Source organism: Harpia harpyja, chromosome 22, assembly GCF_026419915.1.
Source record: "Harpia harpyja isolate bHarHar1 chromosome 22, bHarHar1 primary haplotype, whole genome shotgun sequence".
Lineage (NCBI taxonomy): Eukaryota > Metazoa > Chordata > Aves > Accipitriformes > Accipitridae > Harpia > Harpia harpyja.
Genome location: NC_068961.1, coordinates 3,910,270 through 3,926,426, shown reverse-complemented (window position 1 = coordinate 3,926,426; position 16,157 = coordinate 3,910,270). Strand labels below are relative to the sequence as shown.

The 16,157-nt window shown below is 44.7% G+C and overlaps 1 protein-coding gene across 4 annotated transcripts in view; it reads right to left on the bottom strand.

Annotated features, from left to right (window-relative positions):
* The window catches only part of MID1 (midline 1), a 157,199-nt gene extending 145,558 nt beyond the window's left edge, over positions 1-11,641 (bottom strand). For 3 of the 4 annotated variants that reach the window (XR_008233022.1, XR_008233023.1, XM_052773989.1), the window contains exon 1: positions 11,379-11,641. The gene's annotated coding sequence lies outside the window, so the exon portion shown is untranslated. Of the gene's footprint in view, positions 1-5,865; positions 5,979-11,378 lie in introns of those variants that run through there. The other variant, XM_052773991.1, reaches the window with a different exon arrangement.
* Between the last annotated feature and the right edge of the window lie 4,516 nt (positions 11,642-16,157).

Genomic DNA, 16,157 nt, shown 5'->3' with positions numbered 1-16,157 from the left:
AAAAATACCTAGGTTGGCAAAGCCTACCTGACTGATGAGGTTAAAAGCACATTTGGAAAGGCGAGGGATTGAGATGGCATTTCCCCTCTTTCTTCCAGACCCCTCTCTTCCCCCTGGGTTTACCCTACAGTTCTGCGAGCTCTAGTGTCCAGATGTCTGGGGAAGAAGCAGGAGATTGAAGACAGAGGCCAAAAAACTGGGGGCAGGAAAGTGAGGAGGCAGTATTAGAAATCCTACAGCACAGTCAGAGTGAGGAGCAGAAAGGCTCCATCCAAAGAGGCAAAAAAAAAAAAAAAAAAATCACTGGACTAGGAGAATGTACTGGAATTAGTCTGAAAACTCAAGGGAACCTTAGGGGAAAAATCAGCACCATTGGTTATTAGTCTCTCTTGGGGCATACCTACTGCACCAGCTCAAGACAAACGGGGAAATAAAGTGCATTTCTCCACAAACCTGTTTTCTCCAGTAACCGTTTCCAGATTTTCTAGACCACAACGACACAATCTGTCTTCCTAAAGCTAACTCCTCTACAACATTTACAGGTATAAATTCATAGAAACAGACAATAGAAATAGTCACAGAGATAGACAAATTAGACAAGATCCATGATCTAATACCCTAGGATTTCTTGTCCAGAAACACAGATGATGCTCGAGAAACAGCTAAAGTCTTTTGTGGGCAATCATGCAGTAAGATCAAGCTAAAGGGGGAAAGGTTTGGGGGTTGGGGTTTTTTTGCTATGTTGGCCAGGAAGCCTCTCTTGGAGGCTGTAAAGTAACTTTCTCAACACAGCCATAATACGAGCTTTAACAAAGATGAATGGAATGTCCTGCACCTGGAAAGAAGTAATCCCAAGCAGCAGCACAAGCTGGGGACTGATGGGCTGAGGAGCAGCTCTGCTGAAAGGGACCTGGGGGTGGTGGCAGGCAGTGAGCTGAACAGGAGCCAGTGGTGGGAAGGGAAGGTCGCCAGCAGTCTCCTGGGCTGCACCAGCAAAAGTAGTCAGTAAATCAAGGAATATGGCTATTTCAGTCTACTTGGCACTTATTAGGCCACACCTGGAATACTGTGAGCAGTTTTGGTGCCCTCAGTTGGAGAAGTTGGGAAGGGTCCAGCAGAAGCCACCAGGATTATTAAGAGGTTGGAGAACTTGATATATGAAGAAAGGTTGGAGGAACCAGGTTTGCTCAGCCTCGAGAAGAGTAGGCTCAAGGGCGATCTAATCACACTTCTTGAATATCTAAAAAGTTACTTATAGAGGAAACAGATCTACTCTCTTCATAAGGATGTCCACTGACAGGACAGGAGGCAGCGGGCATGAGCTGCTTCGAGGAAAATTCTGTCTGGATATAAAAAAAAAAAAAAAAAAAAAAAAATTCTTCCCCATGAGAGCAGCTGGAGATTGGAAGAGGCTGCCCAGGGAAGCAGTGGACTTTCGTGCTGGAAATGCTCAAGATTGTTTGAGTAAGTTGTTGTAGTGACCTGTGTTGAAGAGAAGGTTGGACCAGATAATCTCCAGAGTCCAATCAGAACTTTCTGTGAATCCCTATCTGTGCACAGTCTTGCTAGCTATATGAATAGTATTGTCAGTCCACAATCATTTTATCCCTCAAGCATGAGGCTTCTACTACTCTGGAGATACGTGGTATTTATTTTCAGTCATAGCTAATCTTTCACAAGCAGTTTACACTTTAGTTATCTTTAAAGGGAGGAGGAGCATGGGAGGCAATAACAGAGTTCTCCCATGACAGTTTCTTTTGCAGTCAAGGAGAGTTGTATTATGGGAGGATTTTTTAACCATCAGTAACAAAGCTTAATTACGGATCAAGAACAAATGTTATAGCACAGAAGAGGCACCCCTGAATGCTCATTCTTATCAGGCTTTTGTTCCAATTAAGCTGGTTAACAAGGGATGTAAGAGCATTTGCACCTGAAGTATACTCAAAGACTTCAGATAGCTATTACAATTTTAAATTTTACTTGAGCTGAAAAATCTGAGTACGTGGGACCTTTTGAAGATTAGACGTATTGTGAAGAAATGGTGAGGAACCTGTACAGCTCTTCCTTCATTAAAATATTTCAAAACTGCAAGGAACAAGCTTATGCTGAAACTCAAGAACAAATTTCTTATTGTTCAAGAAAATACAAATGAAAATAAAAACTGTAAAAAAAAAAATCAGGAAAGAAAGCCTGGTTTTGCTCTCACACTATCACCTGATCTGTTCAGCATTTGTCACAAAGGTGCAAATTTACTCACAGACATACTTGAATAACTACAGTAACACAGTATTTTGAAGGGGGAATCCACCCCACCTCCCCAATCCCACTGACTTCAGCAGAAGCAAAATCAGGTTTCAGAGCTGCCCATTTCAGATCGAGAAAGGCTAAGGAGCAAAAGGTGCAACCTTGCAATACCCTACATTGGTTACACACCAGCAAGGGGCATAGGTGTGGATGGACACATAAAGCTAAGGAAGAGACAAAGCTTTCCTTTGCTGGCACTTACCAAAACACGGTAACAGCAACATATTATTTTTCCATTAAAGCAAAGAACAGTAGCATTTAATCCTCTAGTTGTTCCTTGATTTGAGTCCTGGCAAACACAAAGTCTTGCCTTACAAGTCCAGATGGCAGGAGAGAAAAAAAGAGCGTAAACATAAATATGAAGGAAAGTCCTTGTGATTTTGTTGAAGACTAAAAAAAAAAACCTCAGTTTTTCCAAGAGAAATACTGATGACTTCATATGAGACCTTACATTTCACAAGGAAAGTATATGGCGTGATTCCTTTAATCCACTCTATTTTACGTAAGCATCTAGGTAAAGTTAAAAATGCTATTTTCTAGCAATGAAAAACATGCACAGGAAAGGCGTACATGGCTACATGAGTTAGCACAGTGATTCATTATTCATGAACTTTAATGAGTTATACATGCAAAAGGGACAAGATACTTTTCAGAATTTGTAGCTGTAATTTTGCTGTGACTAAATTCGCTCCTTTTTGTTGCACTGAGGACATATATAAAAGGGAAGCCAGTTTCAGGAGGTTTTGTTTTGTATCAGTTTTTCCCAGATCTCTAGAATTAGCCTGAAGGATCCTTTTAGAGAGCAAGAAAATATATATAAAATAATAGGACAACACTGCAATACAAAAAGGATGTTAAATTGCTCATCCAAGGAGATGACATAACGAATACTGACATAATTTCCAAGCAGCAAAGCAAAACTAGGTCAAATCACATTGACCTATCTAACATAATAAGCCTTTTTTTTTCAGATTTTTACAATGTAGACTGTGTCTGCAGGCATTAATGTCCCCTGTTATCAATGTATAGTGTTGTCACTCTGCTTTAATGTCTTATCACCATGTTGTGTTAATTAGACCAAAACAATATAGTGCACTTTTGAACTGCTTAACTCCCAGTTTGAAATCTCTGCCTAAACTATACTTCTGAGGTTATCCAGTTCAAAATGAAGTCATAGTCATTAACTCTTTATGGTCACTTTTTTCAATAGGTCCTACTAGGCCACTCATAGTGTAACTTTGCATACAACTCAAAATCTAAGCTTCCTAAGTTGCATATTATTTGTCAAAAACAAGGTCTACATAGCTCACACCTGTCAGGGAGCAAAGTGCACACTAATTTTGATGCCACTTAACACAGGGCAGAACCCAGGCATACACACTCTCCTGAGCATCACGTGGACAAATCTGCTCAGTGCTGGGCCATCACGTGTCCCTGCCCAAGAGCTTTATCCACACGCGGTGCTCTGAAAGGGACAGTCCTTTTTCTTGCTCAGGGCAGCCTTCCCTTCCCCTGCTCTTCTTGTTCCTCTGCACCTCGGATTTACAGCACATGTATTTTTCAGTGAGACTATAAACAGAGTTGTGTAGGTTTCTGCCTACAGCCTCTCGTGACTCGCACAAGAACAGAAACAGGAGAAGTGAGAGTGGTATCTGTCTGTATCCCTGCCTCCAGAGCTGAGGTGGGACCAGAGACCAGGCTGAGAGCTTGAGGCCCCAGGGAGCTAGAGCTGGTCGGGAAAGAGGAAAAAAGCTGAGACAGGAGACAGAGGCAGACCTTGGTGGTCCACAAAGCAGAAGTTGTCAATAGAGTTTACATTTTCCTGTTTAATACACAGATTTTTCAATAAGGGCATAACCTTAGGGGGAAAACCCCAACACATTCCAAGGATAAAGCTTCCTCCAACACTTTCGAAGCTTGCTTGGTGATGAATAGTATCTTGAAACTGGGATGCTGGCTGTTCTTATGACGGAGTGGCTGAATTTGGCAACTCCAATTCTAAATATATAAATATGTATATGTAAATGTGTAGTGTTCCTCTTTTCTTTTTGTTTTCTTCTTTTTTTTTTATGTCTCCAATTACCACTCAGGAAGAAAAAGAAAAAAAACAATACACAAAACAAACCAAATAAAGAAATCCAACACAAAAAAAGAAGGATCATGTTTCCATATGGGACATCTACTGACAAAAGAAAAGAATTTTTCTGAGAATCATTTTGTTGTAAAATACTGATTTCTCAGTATGTTTTGGAAGAAAACATCAGTCTCAGCTAACGCTCAGAATACAGGTTCTAATAAAAAAAACAGAAAGGGAGATCCCAGAGATGGTTGGCGGGGTGTCATCTGAGCAAGCTCTCTCTTCACCTGAGTGTAAGTAGCGCATCGGCTTGCCAGTATCACAAATGAGTCCAACCTACCGCTGTGGTGGGGGGTCCCTCTGAGCTCCTGCTGCAGCTGTTCAGTAATTAAATACCTGCAGACCCAAAGAGCCAAGTTAATGCCATTAGTCATGGGCACCTGCTCGGGACGCAGGGTGCCGAAGGGAGGCGGCGGGCGACGCCGCGGGCCCGCAGGTGCACAGGCAGCACAAGGCGGCCGGGGCGCAGCGTGACGGGAAGCTGTCGGCGCCGCCGGAGGCGTGAGAAATATGTTGGCCTCCCCACCCCAAAATGTGGAGCGACTGTCATAGCGTGTCACCAGCTCCTTTCTGGGGCCATGAAATATCCCTCCATAAATATTTTCATTGCAGTCTATCACAGTACAATGAAAAATCCTATCAGCCCCGTGGATCTCCTCATTTACTGTTCCACTAAGCCGGGAGTAAAAGCCTGGACTCTCTTTTATTTGTTTTACTATCTTAAAGTTGTTCTTGTACCCAGCTATCTCAACACTTATGCAATCGCAAAAGTTTTATCATACTTCAGGGCCAAACAAACATCGCCTATTTGCCAGCTTTTTTGTCTTCCCGCGTCCCCCTGGGAAGATATAAATCATAATGATAACCAACCATGACACGACAGCAAATAGGAAAGAATTTTAAAGAATTAAGAGCTATTTTTATTGTTTAGAAGAGAGATCTATTGTTTAGAAAAGAGATTGTTTATTGTTTAGAAAAGAGATCAAAATCAGCTTCCTACCCTTTAGCGCCTTTCCCAGCCTTCAGACAGGGTGGATTCTGCACTGCAAGCCAGGGATCTCAGGGATATACAGTAATTCCTTACAGCTTGCTAAAGCATTACAAGCTCTAAGCTGCACAACTGTAATAAAAGACTTCAAACCCAAGAAAGAATGGCGTACCCTAAGAAGTCTGAAATTCAGTTCAAACTCCAGCACACATTCAAAAGGCTATTCACATGGCTGTATGCGAATACAGGTCTGCTCCTTTCTCTCAGCTCAGTCTTCACCCTCAGCCAAATCAAATTGTTTGTTTCTCCAAATCAAACTGTTTCTCCAAATGCTGAAGCATTTACTGAGCTTCAGCATATCCCCTCAGCGTTACCGCGAGCTCCTCGTTCCCCGCAGTTCACTTGCCTTGACCCCAGGCTCCAGCAGCCCCCTTACCTCTGGTGCTACTCTGCGGAGGGACTCTGAGCTCTGACAACTTTTTGCCGAGCTCAGAAGCTGTTGAAGCCCTCCATGCCGCTGCTGCCTGCCTCCCAGTCCCTCCCAGCCGGGAAGCCCTGGGACCAGGCAGCAGTGGGAAGGCAGCAGAGTGCCGGGCAGGCGGGAGGGAGAGAGCTGGAGACAGATCTCATCAAAGGTAGGAGGCCTGGTGGGGATCAGAGAGAGGGAGATACACATCTAAATAATTCAGGCGCTAATAAAAGCTTTAGGTTGGGTTCTGTTCAAGACGCGAGACAAAGCTGAATTTCGATGTATTTCAGGCTGCCATCAATGCAGAATACGGTGTTACTTAATAACCCGACACTGACAAACCAACATTATTTTAAGAGTATTCCACATAAAGTTAATGAGGAAAGTGGCTGTGCCTGATTTTGTGTTTTTATAGCTTTAGCTTTAGGTTGAAATTCTACCATGTGAAGATTTTGAGAACTTCAAGTCTGACCTCTACAGGTAGGCTGCTGAAATAGGTACAGTATCTTTTGATCGCAAATTGTACACAGGACTTTTAGAAACTGGAGAAAGGTAATGGATCAGATGATGCTACGTAACATCAGATTAGCATCATTGCATCTCTAAAGCCATATTTTAAAAACACTACTATCTGTAGCATCATCTGTGGTAATTTGGCTCCTACAAATGCTTTCTTGCAAAATACATATACACTGCAGCACCACCAGCATGAGCATTTTTACATTCAAAAGTGTTTTGCTTCTGCTTTTTATTATCCCTCCCCCTTCCTCCCCAATCTTCCATATGATCTGCTCTTTCAGAGCTGCAGAAACAAACGTTACTTTGAAACCGATAACATCCATTTGCGTTTTTCAAAACTGATGTTTTTAAATGCCCTGATTGGTGCCACCTTTTCCTAATCAGAACCAACCACTCTAACAAACTACCCTTTGTCCGGGGATCCTGTCCCCTCTGTTCCCACCAACCTACAGCACATGTTGCTATAGCTACCCTGCATGTCTATTTACCACACAAGTGATCAAAGGGAGCAGACAACACACATACACACACGCACAAAAAAACCTCGCCAGGCTTCCTACCGAGCAATGTCCAGCCGCTAATTAACTGATACACTCCCAGCCTGTGGACTCTGTACACTTGTTTTCTTTATTCTACGCGGTACACAAAAAAAAGCAGCATTCTCCGAGATGCTCATTCTTCCCTTACAGGCCAAACAAACAACAAAACGTCCCAGGAGGAACTTTAAAAGAGAATTTCCTAAAGCAAGGCTAAGGATTACAGCACTCCAGGATAAGAATACAGCTTTTCTACTGAGGAACACATTAAGAATTTTAAAAGGTATGCAAAAGAAAATAGGAAATAAGAAACACATGCTAAGAACTTAAACAGCTGTAAGGAAAGGGACCGATTTTGAATTTTGCATGTGTTTTGCACTGAAATTGTATGCAGCATTTATTCACTTGGTGAATTATAGGCACACTAAAAGCTATGACTGCAGTCGTGACAAGTAATTGTAATGGCTTTATGTGCCTTAGAAACACAGTTTTTCATTTTTAGGTGGCCTGTCAGTTAACAGTCGTTTTGTTGAATGTGATGAAGGGCTCGAGCCTGCCTCGATCAAAGTCAATGGGGCTTCAATAGGAAGAGGACAAAATAAGGAGTTGCATTTGTTGTCAGTGACACGCCCACGAGCTGCACTTCAGGGATATGTTGTGGGCGAAAGTGAGTGAAAATGAAGCATTAAAATTCATAAAACATTTGATTTTCTGTGCAGTAGGCTTAGGGAACTTAAAACAGAGCCCACAGTGCCCTCTCCAGTTCTGCAGCAAACACGGGGAATCCAGCCACTTAACTGTGTCCAGCCACACAGAACCACCACGCTACCACATGAAGGCTGAGCATCTTCTCAGGAGTTTCCACCACTTGCAAGTTTCCTTACTTAGGAGTTTCTTTTTAAGTAATAAACTGAACCAAGTACTCTGCAAAGCAGAAAATGTGTTACCTGCAAAGGATTTTTTTTTTTTTTGTCAGGTTAGCTGGGTTTTTTGTCTTGCAGCCATGTTAGATACCTTTAAAAAATTGCACTTCTGGCTCCTAACGCTAGTCTTATAACATGCTAGCACACTCAGATGGGTATATTTCCTGTGGATGCTTAAACTTTTACAGGTACACAGTGACCAGTATACTTTCCCAGATGTCACATACACAGCAATAGGATAGAAATTTTCCCATGTTGGTTACTGGAGCTTATATGTGAAGTCATTCAGACAGCAAGGGGACACCTCTTGCTGAGGTTTTCAATTACCACCTAAAACCAACTGCTTCTTTACACCGTCTCATTTACAAATCTCAACGTGACATTTACACCACCCCCTGTTACCTGCTAGAGACTATTGCTCTTGCACAGTGGTAAAGTAGGTTGAATCTTACCAACTCAACGGGCCGCATATTACATTTCCACAGTAATTCCTGCACTTCTATTGGGGAAATTAGTGCATTTGTCTTGCTACGTACTGTTGTTCTGTACATGCGGGCTGCCTTTGGGCCAGATCAGTCATCAGCATAATCCACGGTTTCACTCCAACACCCACAACACACTGCCTGCTTGATGGTTAACTCTGCAACCCCAAATTAAGCTGTAGCTCCCACCAAGAGCCTCTCAAGGTGGGAGCAGTTGCTTGCAGAACCTGGTAGGAGGAAGGAGTTAACTCACCCCTGACTGCCTTACAGCCAGCTGGCATAAGGGCAGGGGAGCAACAGAGGGGCAGGGAAGGCAACGGGACAGGTAGGGAGGAAACTGGGGAGAGGGAGGATTGCTGGGTGAGGGAGAAGATGAGGTGAAAAGTTCTTTGTTGCTCTGAATAGGAGGGCAGTAAACGGGCCAACAGAAGAGTCACCTTCTGCGTATTCCTCTTGCCCGTAACAACTTCAACCTAGAAGCAGGAGCAAGGGCTCCAGCTGCACATGACCTTCCCGCTCCTAAGCGTCTGCTGCAATGGAGTTCCTGAACATTTTGTACGCTTAGTTCGCAGCTCATCACAACCTCCGCTTCCCACTACAGCGTGAAGTCTGCTACCGTGGGCCCATGCGCCCCGTGGGCCTGTCCCCTCACCTCTCCCTTCACTGTCAGCTCCCTGGATTTTGTCCCTCAGGCCCCAGCAGCGCGCCCAGACTTTCCCCGCCAAACTGAAAATATTTGCGCGCAACAAACCAACCAAACCCGGAGGAATACTTCTAAACTGTTCGCTTGGCACGGGGGGGAGAAGAGAAAAACCGCACTCGGAGGCAGGTGTTTAAACAAACTCTGGCAGGGCTTCAGCCGGCGCTCCCCACCCACGCCCCACCGGGAGGGGACACTGCGGCGGGGGAGAGGGGCGCGGAGCCCGCGTCCCCCTCAGGAGCCCGCCCGCCCCAGGAGAGAGCCCGCCCGCCTCCGAAACCCGCGTCCCCCTCAGGAGCCCGCCCGCCTGAGGAGCGAGCCCGCCCGCCTCAGGAACCGGCGTCCCCCTCAGGAGCCCGCCCGCCTCAGAAACCCGCGTCCCCCTCAGGAGCCCGCCCGCCTGAGGAGCGAGCCCGCCCGCCTCAGAAACCCGCGTCCCCCTCAGGAGCCCGCCCGCCTGAGGAGCCCGCGTCCCCCTGAGGAGCCCGCCCGCCTCAGAAACCCGCGTCCCCCTCAGGAACCCGCGTCCCCCTCAGGAACCCGCGTCCCCCTCAGGAGAGAGCCCGCCTGCCTCCGAAACCCGCGTCCCCCTCAGGAGCCCGCCCGCCTCAGGAACCCGCGCCCCCTCAGGAGCCCGCGTCCCCCTCGCTGCGCTCCTGCGGGGGAAAGGGAGGTAGGGAGGCAGACACCTACGGGGCCGCGCCGGGCCCTGCGAGAATAAGCCCGCCTGTGTCTGTGCCTGCACCTCTTTTTAGGCTGGAATGTCTCCCTCCCCTCCTCTTTTGGCGGGGGAGGGAGGGTTCGTGTGTGCATTAACACACCTCCCCCCCGCCTGCTGACTTCCTTGCCTTGCTCTTTTAACCCACCATCTATGAATCTTCATTACCCGTGAAGCCTTATACCTTAGGCAGACGTACTTCAGGAGAGGAAAGGGCACGTTTCACAGAGCGTTTTACTTTTTATTATTGCCATCCTGTAGCATTGCTGCTGCTTTCTCATTCCTCGTTGGCAACCACCTGTGCCAAAGTACCCTCTTGTGGTGATAATCATTTCTGATGACTCCTGACCAATTTGAGCTATGCGGTATATAAAACGCCCTTCATTTTGCTTCGCAAGGACAAGAATTCCCCTCTCTCCTTCAAGAGCCATAAAAGCATTTTTTTGGCTAGTGGGAGAAAGAAATACCTTTACTCCTCCCATCACCTATATCCTCTTTTTCTTTGGCCTTCCCCACCTCCTGTAACTTACAGAGAACTGGTGTAAGGAAGCTGAGATTTCCCACCACGGTTTCAGAAAGTGAGCGGAAAACAAATGCTCCATTTGCACTACAGGTGCAAAATCCTCACACATGCGTTCCCTGGACACGTACTATAAAAATCCCACCGAGAGCCGAATGAATAACACCCACATAGAAAAGAACCCAGAAGACTTCTCTCATTTCCTCGTATTTACCCATTGCCTACCTAGAAAATAACATATTAAGTGCAAGTTTCAGAAGTGGACTGGCAAGCCTTTTTAAACTGGGACAGATCTCTGATTCAGTCTTAAGATACAGCCCAGCCAGTTTTCCTTGCTCCCACAAGGCTCTTCTAACCGTACATTGTTGTTGTAAAACTACGAACAGTGAGAATCAAAAACATTTTGCCACTGTGCCTTTTAACTGAGAGAACGAGGATAAAAGCTCCTTTTGTCTCCTCAGGTGAACAGAAGTCTTGAAAAAAAACTCATTTGAATAATCTTAGGGAAAAAAAAACCCCTAGAAAACCCATCTTAAAGTACTTTCGCGAAGCGGTAAGACAGCTTGAAACTACTACATTTTAAAACAATCAGAAGATTAAAGCCCTGGCAGGCAAGAAACTCACGCAGAGCTGTTTAATAAATTATCCCTGGGCTGAATTATTGGCATATTTAGGCTTATAACACAGCAAGTTCTTTCCTTTCGCATGTCACAAACAGGGCTGCGAGACAGCCTACACAATGCATTTAAACCATGGCAAACTGGAATTGATTTACATCCCTCGCGAACCGCTTTCGTGCCCCGTACAACCCCGAAAGGCACAATGACCTGCATGGCAGCACTGCCTGCCCGGAGGATTACGAAAAACCCCTCAAATCGGTTAATTTTTTTTTTTTTTTCCCCTCCCTTTCCCCACCCCGGAAACTTGCTTTTTACAAGGCTAAGAAACAAGAAGGGGGGGTTGGGGGGAGCAGCTGGAGCTCCGCAGGGGCTGGTACCGGTACTACCCGGGGCCGGCGAGGCGAGCCCGTCCCGGGCTGCCCGGGCTGGCCTGGCCGGCCCCGGCGGGCAGCGGCTCCTTACCTGCCTCATGGTGAGATTCCCATCATCCATCCAGCCGGCGAGGGGCTGCTCACACCGCGCTGCTCTCAGCAGCGCACAAATCCATCAAGTTTCCCACCGTAAGCAAGTTTTTCCACCCCTCCTCCTCCCTATTTTTGTTTTATTTTTTTTTTTCCCCCCTTTTTATCCTTTGCTGGGGGGGGGACGGGACTCTTCTTAAGACAATGTCAAGTTTCCCAACCTTCCTTCCCCAGCCTATTAAAAGTCGGGAGCGGGGAGGCAACTGTCCGCCTGGCTCTTATTTCAAACCGCAGCGCAGGGATGTAGTAGTTGGCTGAATTAGGCCATGAAATAGCCTCGCCAATCAGGAGGAAGGGGAGGGAGGCAGAGCACATAAAGGCTGCCTACACGAGGATTAGGAAAGCTTTCAAGGATTTAAAAGACTGAAAGCAGCTGGAAACAGTGTCTAGGGCTACAAAGAGGGAAGTCAATTTGCGGTGTAAGAGATTATTCCCATTCTCATCTAACTGCTCTGGGTCTGCCTAAAGCTTAACGGGCTCCCAGGACTTCAGCAAGAAAATGTGAATGTCCAGTCGAAACTACTGAAACATCGGGGGACGCAGAAACGCTTAACAGCCGCCCGGTAAAGTGGCAATATCCCGTACTAGTTGGAGCCACATGCACTCCAGAAGCACCAATTTCCTCACGTCAGATTAAAAAGTAAATTACATAATGACATGAGCAGGAAATAGTAAAATAGTGTCTGCCACCTACATCAAGAGCAAGTGTCTTGTCTGCCGGAAGGAACAGAAGTACGTGTGTGAATCCATAGGCTTTGGAAATGTTTTGTTGCGAAGTTTTATTTGTCTCGGTGGCAAATGTTTAATCAACCATAGCATTAGAATGTTATTTGCTTTCCCTTCTTTAGGGAGGGTGATTTCCTCATTCCTGAAGCTTAGTTCCTTATGCAGGATAACGCTGGACCCCACATGCAACTTTAAAGAAAAAATAATAATAGATTTTGGGGGGTTTTCAGATTTTAACAATGAGATCAGCTTCTATCTACTGCCCCTCGGTGGCTCTCATTAGAATAAACAAACAAAAGGCAAAATGAAAAATCCCAAATATGAAGTACCATTGCTATTTGAGTTACACATTTCTTCAGTAAAAAAACCCAAACAAACAAACAAAAAAACAAACCTGCAAACTCATACCACCCACTCTTCTCCAGATTCTTTGCCTCTAACTTAATATCAGTTCAGAAGCCTGTTAGTCTCTCTGTTCCGCTCTAAATGGAAATCTGCCTTTTGATCTCTGGGGACAATCAGGCAAATCTGATGTCTGAAGAAAAGCCCCAATATCATGGATTTGCTTCTGCAAGGGCTTTATCTACCAATGCGAAAAGTAGTCACTATCCAGAAAAATTCCTATCAGTACAAGAAATCTTATTGAATTGAGCTGCAGAAAAAAAAAAATATTACAATGATGTGCTGCCAGGAATTTAATTAAAGGCTTCCTGAAATATATTTTCTTTCAACGTATGATAAGCTCTAGCACTGGGTATGTCACAGGGAAAGGAAGAAAAGGTCTGAAAAATTTATTCATTTGCTTTCCCATTTAAAGACAATAATGATTTTGCTCATAAGTGCAACTAAGAAAGGAGTTTGTGTAATATTGGCACTGTCCAGCTCAGAAGCAAGGCATGGATGGAGGGAAAACTTGATTTAAAGCACTATTGCACTTTATCCAGGGTCGTCTGTGCTCTTGCCTGGTCCATGCCCTCCGGTGGAAGAATCCAGTTATATGCTTTAATGTACAACAGAAACCAAGCCTCTCCAGGGATCAACATAGCGCATTGCATAAGGGTAAGACCAACCACTTACACTAGCCATCGTGGAGACAACTTAGTGATCCTCCAGTGACGGTCTAGTCCTGCACACTTGCACAACAGCTTGAAGCAGCTGCAATGCACAGAGCGAGGTGCATTAAGAGCACTTAATAGGAATGCTTGTCCTCTGTTCCCCAAACATAGCTCAGTGGACACGTGTCACTTGAAATGAGTATGTGGTATGTGAAGACCTTTTACTGTGGTTAAATCTAGGACAATCCTCTCCAGGATGCATTCAAAGGAAGCATAAAAATGCTTTTATGAAGTAATTAGAGCCTTAGGGATAAACTTCCCTGGTGAAGGTGATTTAGCAAAAGGTGCAAAACTTAGAAAATCCTAAGGATTATAAAAGGATTCACCCCAAAACCTTGTATTTGGTTTCAGGGCTTTAAGAAGGGGATTCTGAGGACAGTTTCAGAGTTTCATGTGGAAACATAGCAAAAGATTCAGTAAGAACTCCAACATTATAAAGATAAAACAGTTGCAGAGCTTTTCTGGAAATGCACACCTTTTCATATGCAACATGCACTCCTTACAGGATGGGATGGGAATTACATTTTTCTGAAAACTCAGCAGAATGTGGCATCAAAAAATGCGTTAGTTCTACAGGATGAAAACTCATTTTTAGTGTTAGCAAAAACATAAAATCATTAAAAAAAAATTCGTCAGTGACACATGTTCAGGGTAGGGTGTGGACGTTTTTTTACTGAAATAACCAAGTGTCATAGACAGCCCCCCTTCTAATTCCACCATTCACTTTCCACCTTTGAGGAACGTGCTTTGTGATCAACCCACCTGGCAGCAGTACTGTCACATGCGGTGGATTCAAAAAAGGTTCTGCACTTAACTTCTTAAGGTCTTCTGAATGGCATGAGAGGAAGAAAGAGGGTCCACAACTGAATTGGTTTTGAAGGTAGTCAGCATCCAAAGAGACAATGGTAGAGCAAAATGAGGAAGAGGAATTGCCACTTGGGATGCAAGAAAAGACCAGTGCTGTTTTTTACACCTTCCTCTGAATATCCAGGTTCACATCCATAACCCAAGTGTATGTGCGTGCACGAGAAAGTCATACAGTCTTTGGGGAAGTGAAAGAAGATTCTGTCCCTGAAGGAGGAAACTTTTACAGTTTGTCCAGTGGGAACCTGCAGAGGTAAGGGCAGCCAGAGGAGGTGGTGCCATATATAAGTTCAGGCATCGCTGGGAGCAAAGATCTGTATAAGCGACACCAAAAGCATGGTTGGGAGCCCGATAGTTTTAGAGGATTCTTACGGAATTAATTCAAGTTAAAAGACAAAAGGCCACAAGTACACCAAACCATTGGCGGTTTTGCGTTCTGTCAACTCTGGTTATCAGTACTAATGGTCAGATTGCCCTTATCAAACCTCAGTTTAATCTGCCCTTGGAGTTATGAGTGACTCCAGCAGACATAGAAGTACCGAAGTAGCTCTGACCTTGCTGCTCGGTGCAGGTGTCTGCCACACTCCTTATCACACACCAAGCACCTCCCAGGCAAAAAGGGCAGACACGCAAGTCCTCCGTCTAGGCTCATGTCTCAAGCACCACGCTGCCCCATTCACTAAAGCAGAGGTGAGGCGGGATAACATTAGCTGGCCTTCCACTGCCAGCAGCATTGACCAGCAAGAACTTCAGTGTGGTCCATGCTGTTCTGCTCCTGACCTGGCAAAAGTAGCTAGCAGGTACTTGTGAAAGCTCACAATCCTGCCTCCTATTGCTACTTAAGATAAAGAGGTAATTTTAGCATGTGTCCTGAGGTGGCTGAACTAGCCCAAAAGCTTTGAGACTTCCTATAAACATGCAGCAAAACCCACCACCACGTAATACCAGTTACAAATTGTACGTTATGTACAAATATCACATATTTTTACTAAAACATAGTAAACTTGGTGCTGTGTGTTCTCTGTCAGCATGTCAGCTCTCATTCTGGAAAAGTTCAGCTGAGTTTAGTGGGATGAGGCTTAGTTCGGTGCTCATCAATGCAGTGGACAAGTTTGAAGGTTTAAAGTTGTGGCAAGGCAAGGACAACAGTCTTGATACCAAAAATTTAGCACTGTTTCAAAATCTGAACCTTTTGCTTATTCTGATTTGTTAAGTAAACCTTCCTTAATTAGCTTCATTCTTTCCAATCAATTACCAGACACAGGAATGGTTTTGAACTGGTCGAGCAGATGCAAAGCAACCTAATGTGGCATTACTCAGTCACTGGAGTTTTTTTGGTGTAACACAATTTTATGTAGTCCAGACCAAGCTAGGTCTGCACCAGCTGCAGGGGGAGCGCAGAATGGGAAGTGCAGAAAAGGACTTTCATTAGCTGAATTCCAGCTGCCATGGAAATCCTTCTGGGCCCAGAGAATTCAATATACGCTAAAGACAGAAGAACCACTCTGTCTCCTTACGGAGCTGTGCCAAATAGAGACAGACCAAACCCCAGGATCTGATTATACAGTAGGAGTGAAAGAGTTGCAGCAGGGAAAAATATGACCCAGCACATAGGCTAGAAAGAAACAAACCTAGCTTAAAAAGCAACATCATCAGGTATGAAGTCAATCACAAAGAGATTGCCTTTAATTTGCAATATAGACAACGGATAAAAATAAAGACATGCTTTTTTAAATTAAACAAGCAGCTAAACTGTTGCACTTTGAGAGGAAAAGGTAATATTCACACCCAAACTATTGGTGTTGAAATTCATTTGTAATGGTTTTTATAGTCCCTCCTTGGCAGTTTCAAATTGGCACCCGCAGGAAGAGCAGGATGTGCAGAATACAAAATACTACTTAATAACCCCAGTAACACTAGAATATATAACTCAAGGCAACACTGGAATGTAAAAATAACCTCCAGAAGAACTGGCACAAAATACGAGGTTGCAAGATGTAGAAAATTTTCTGAGA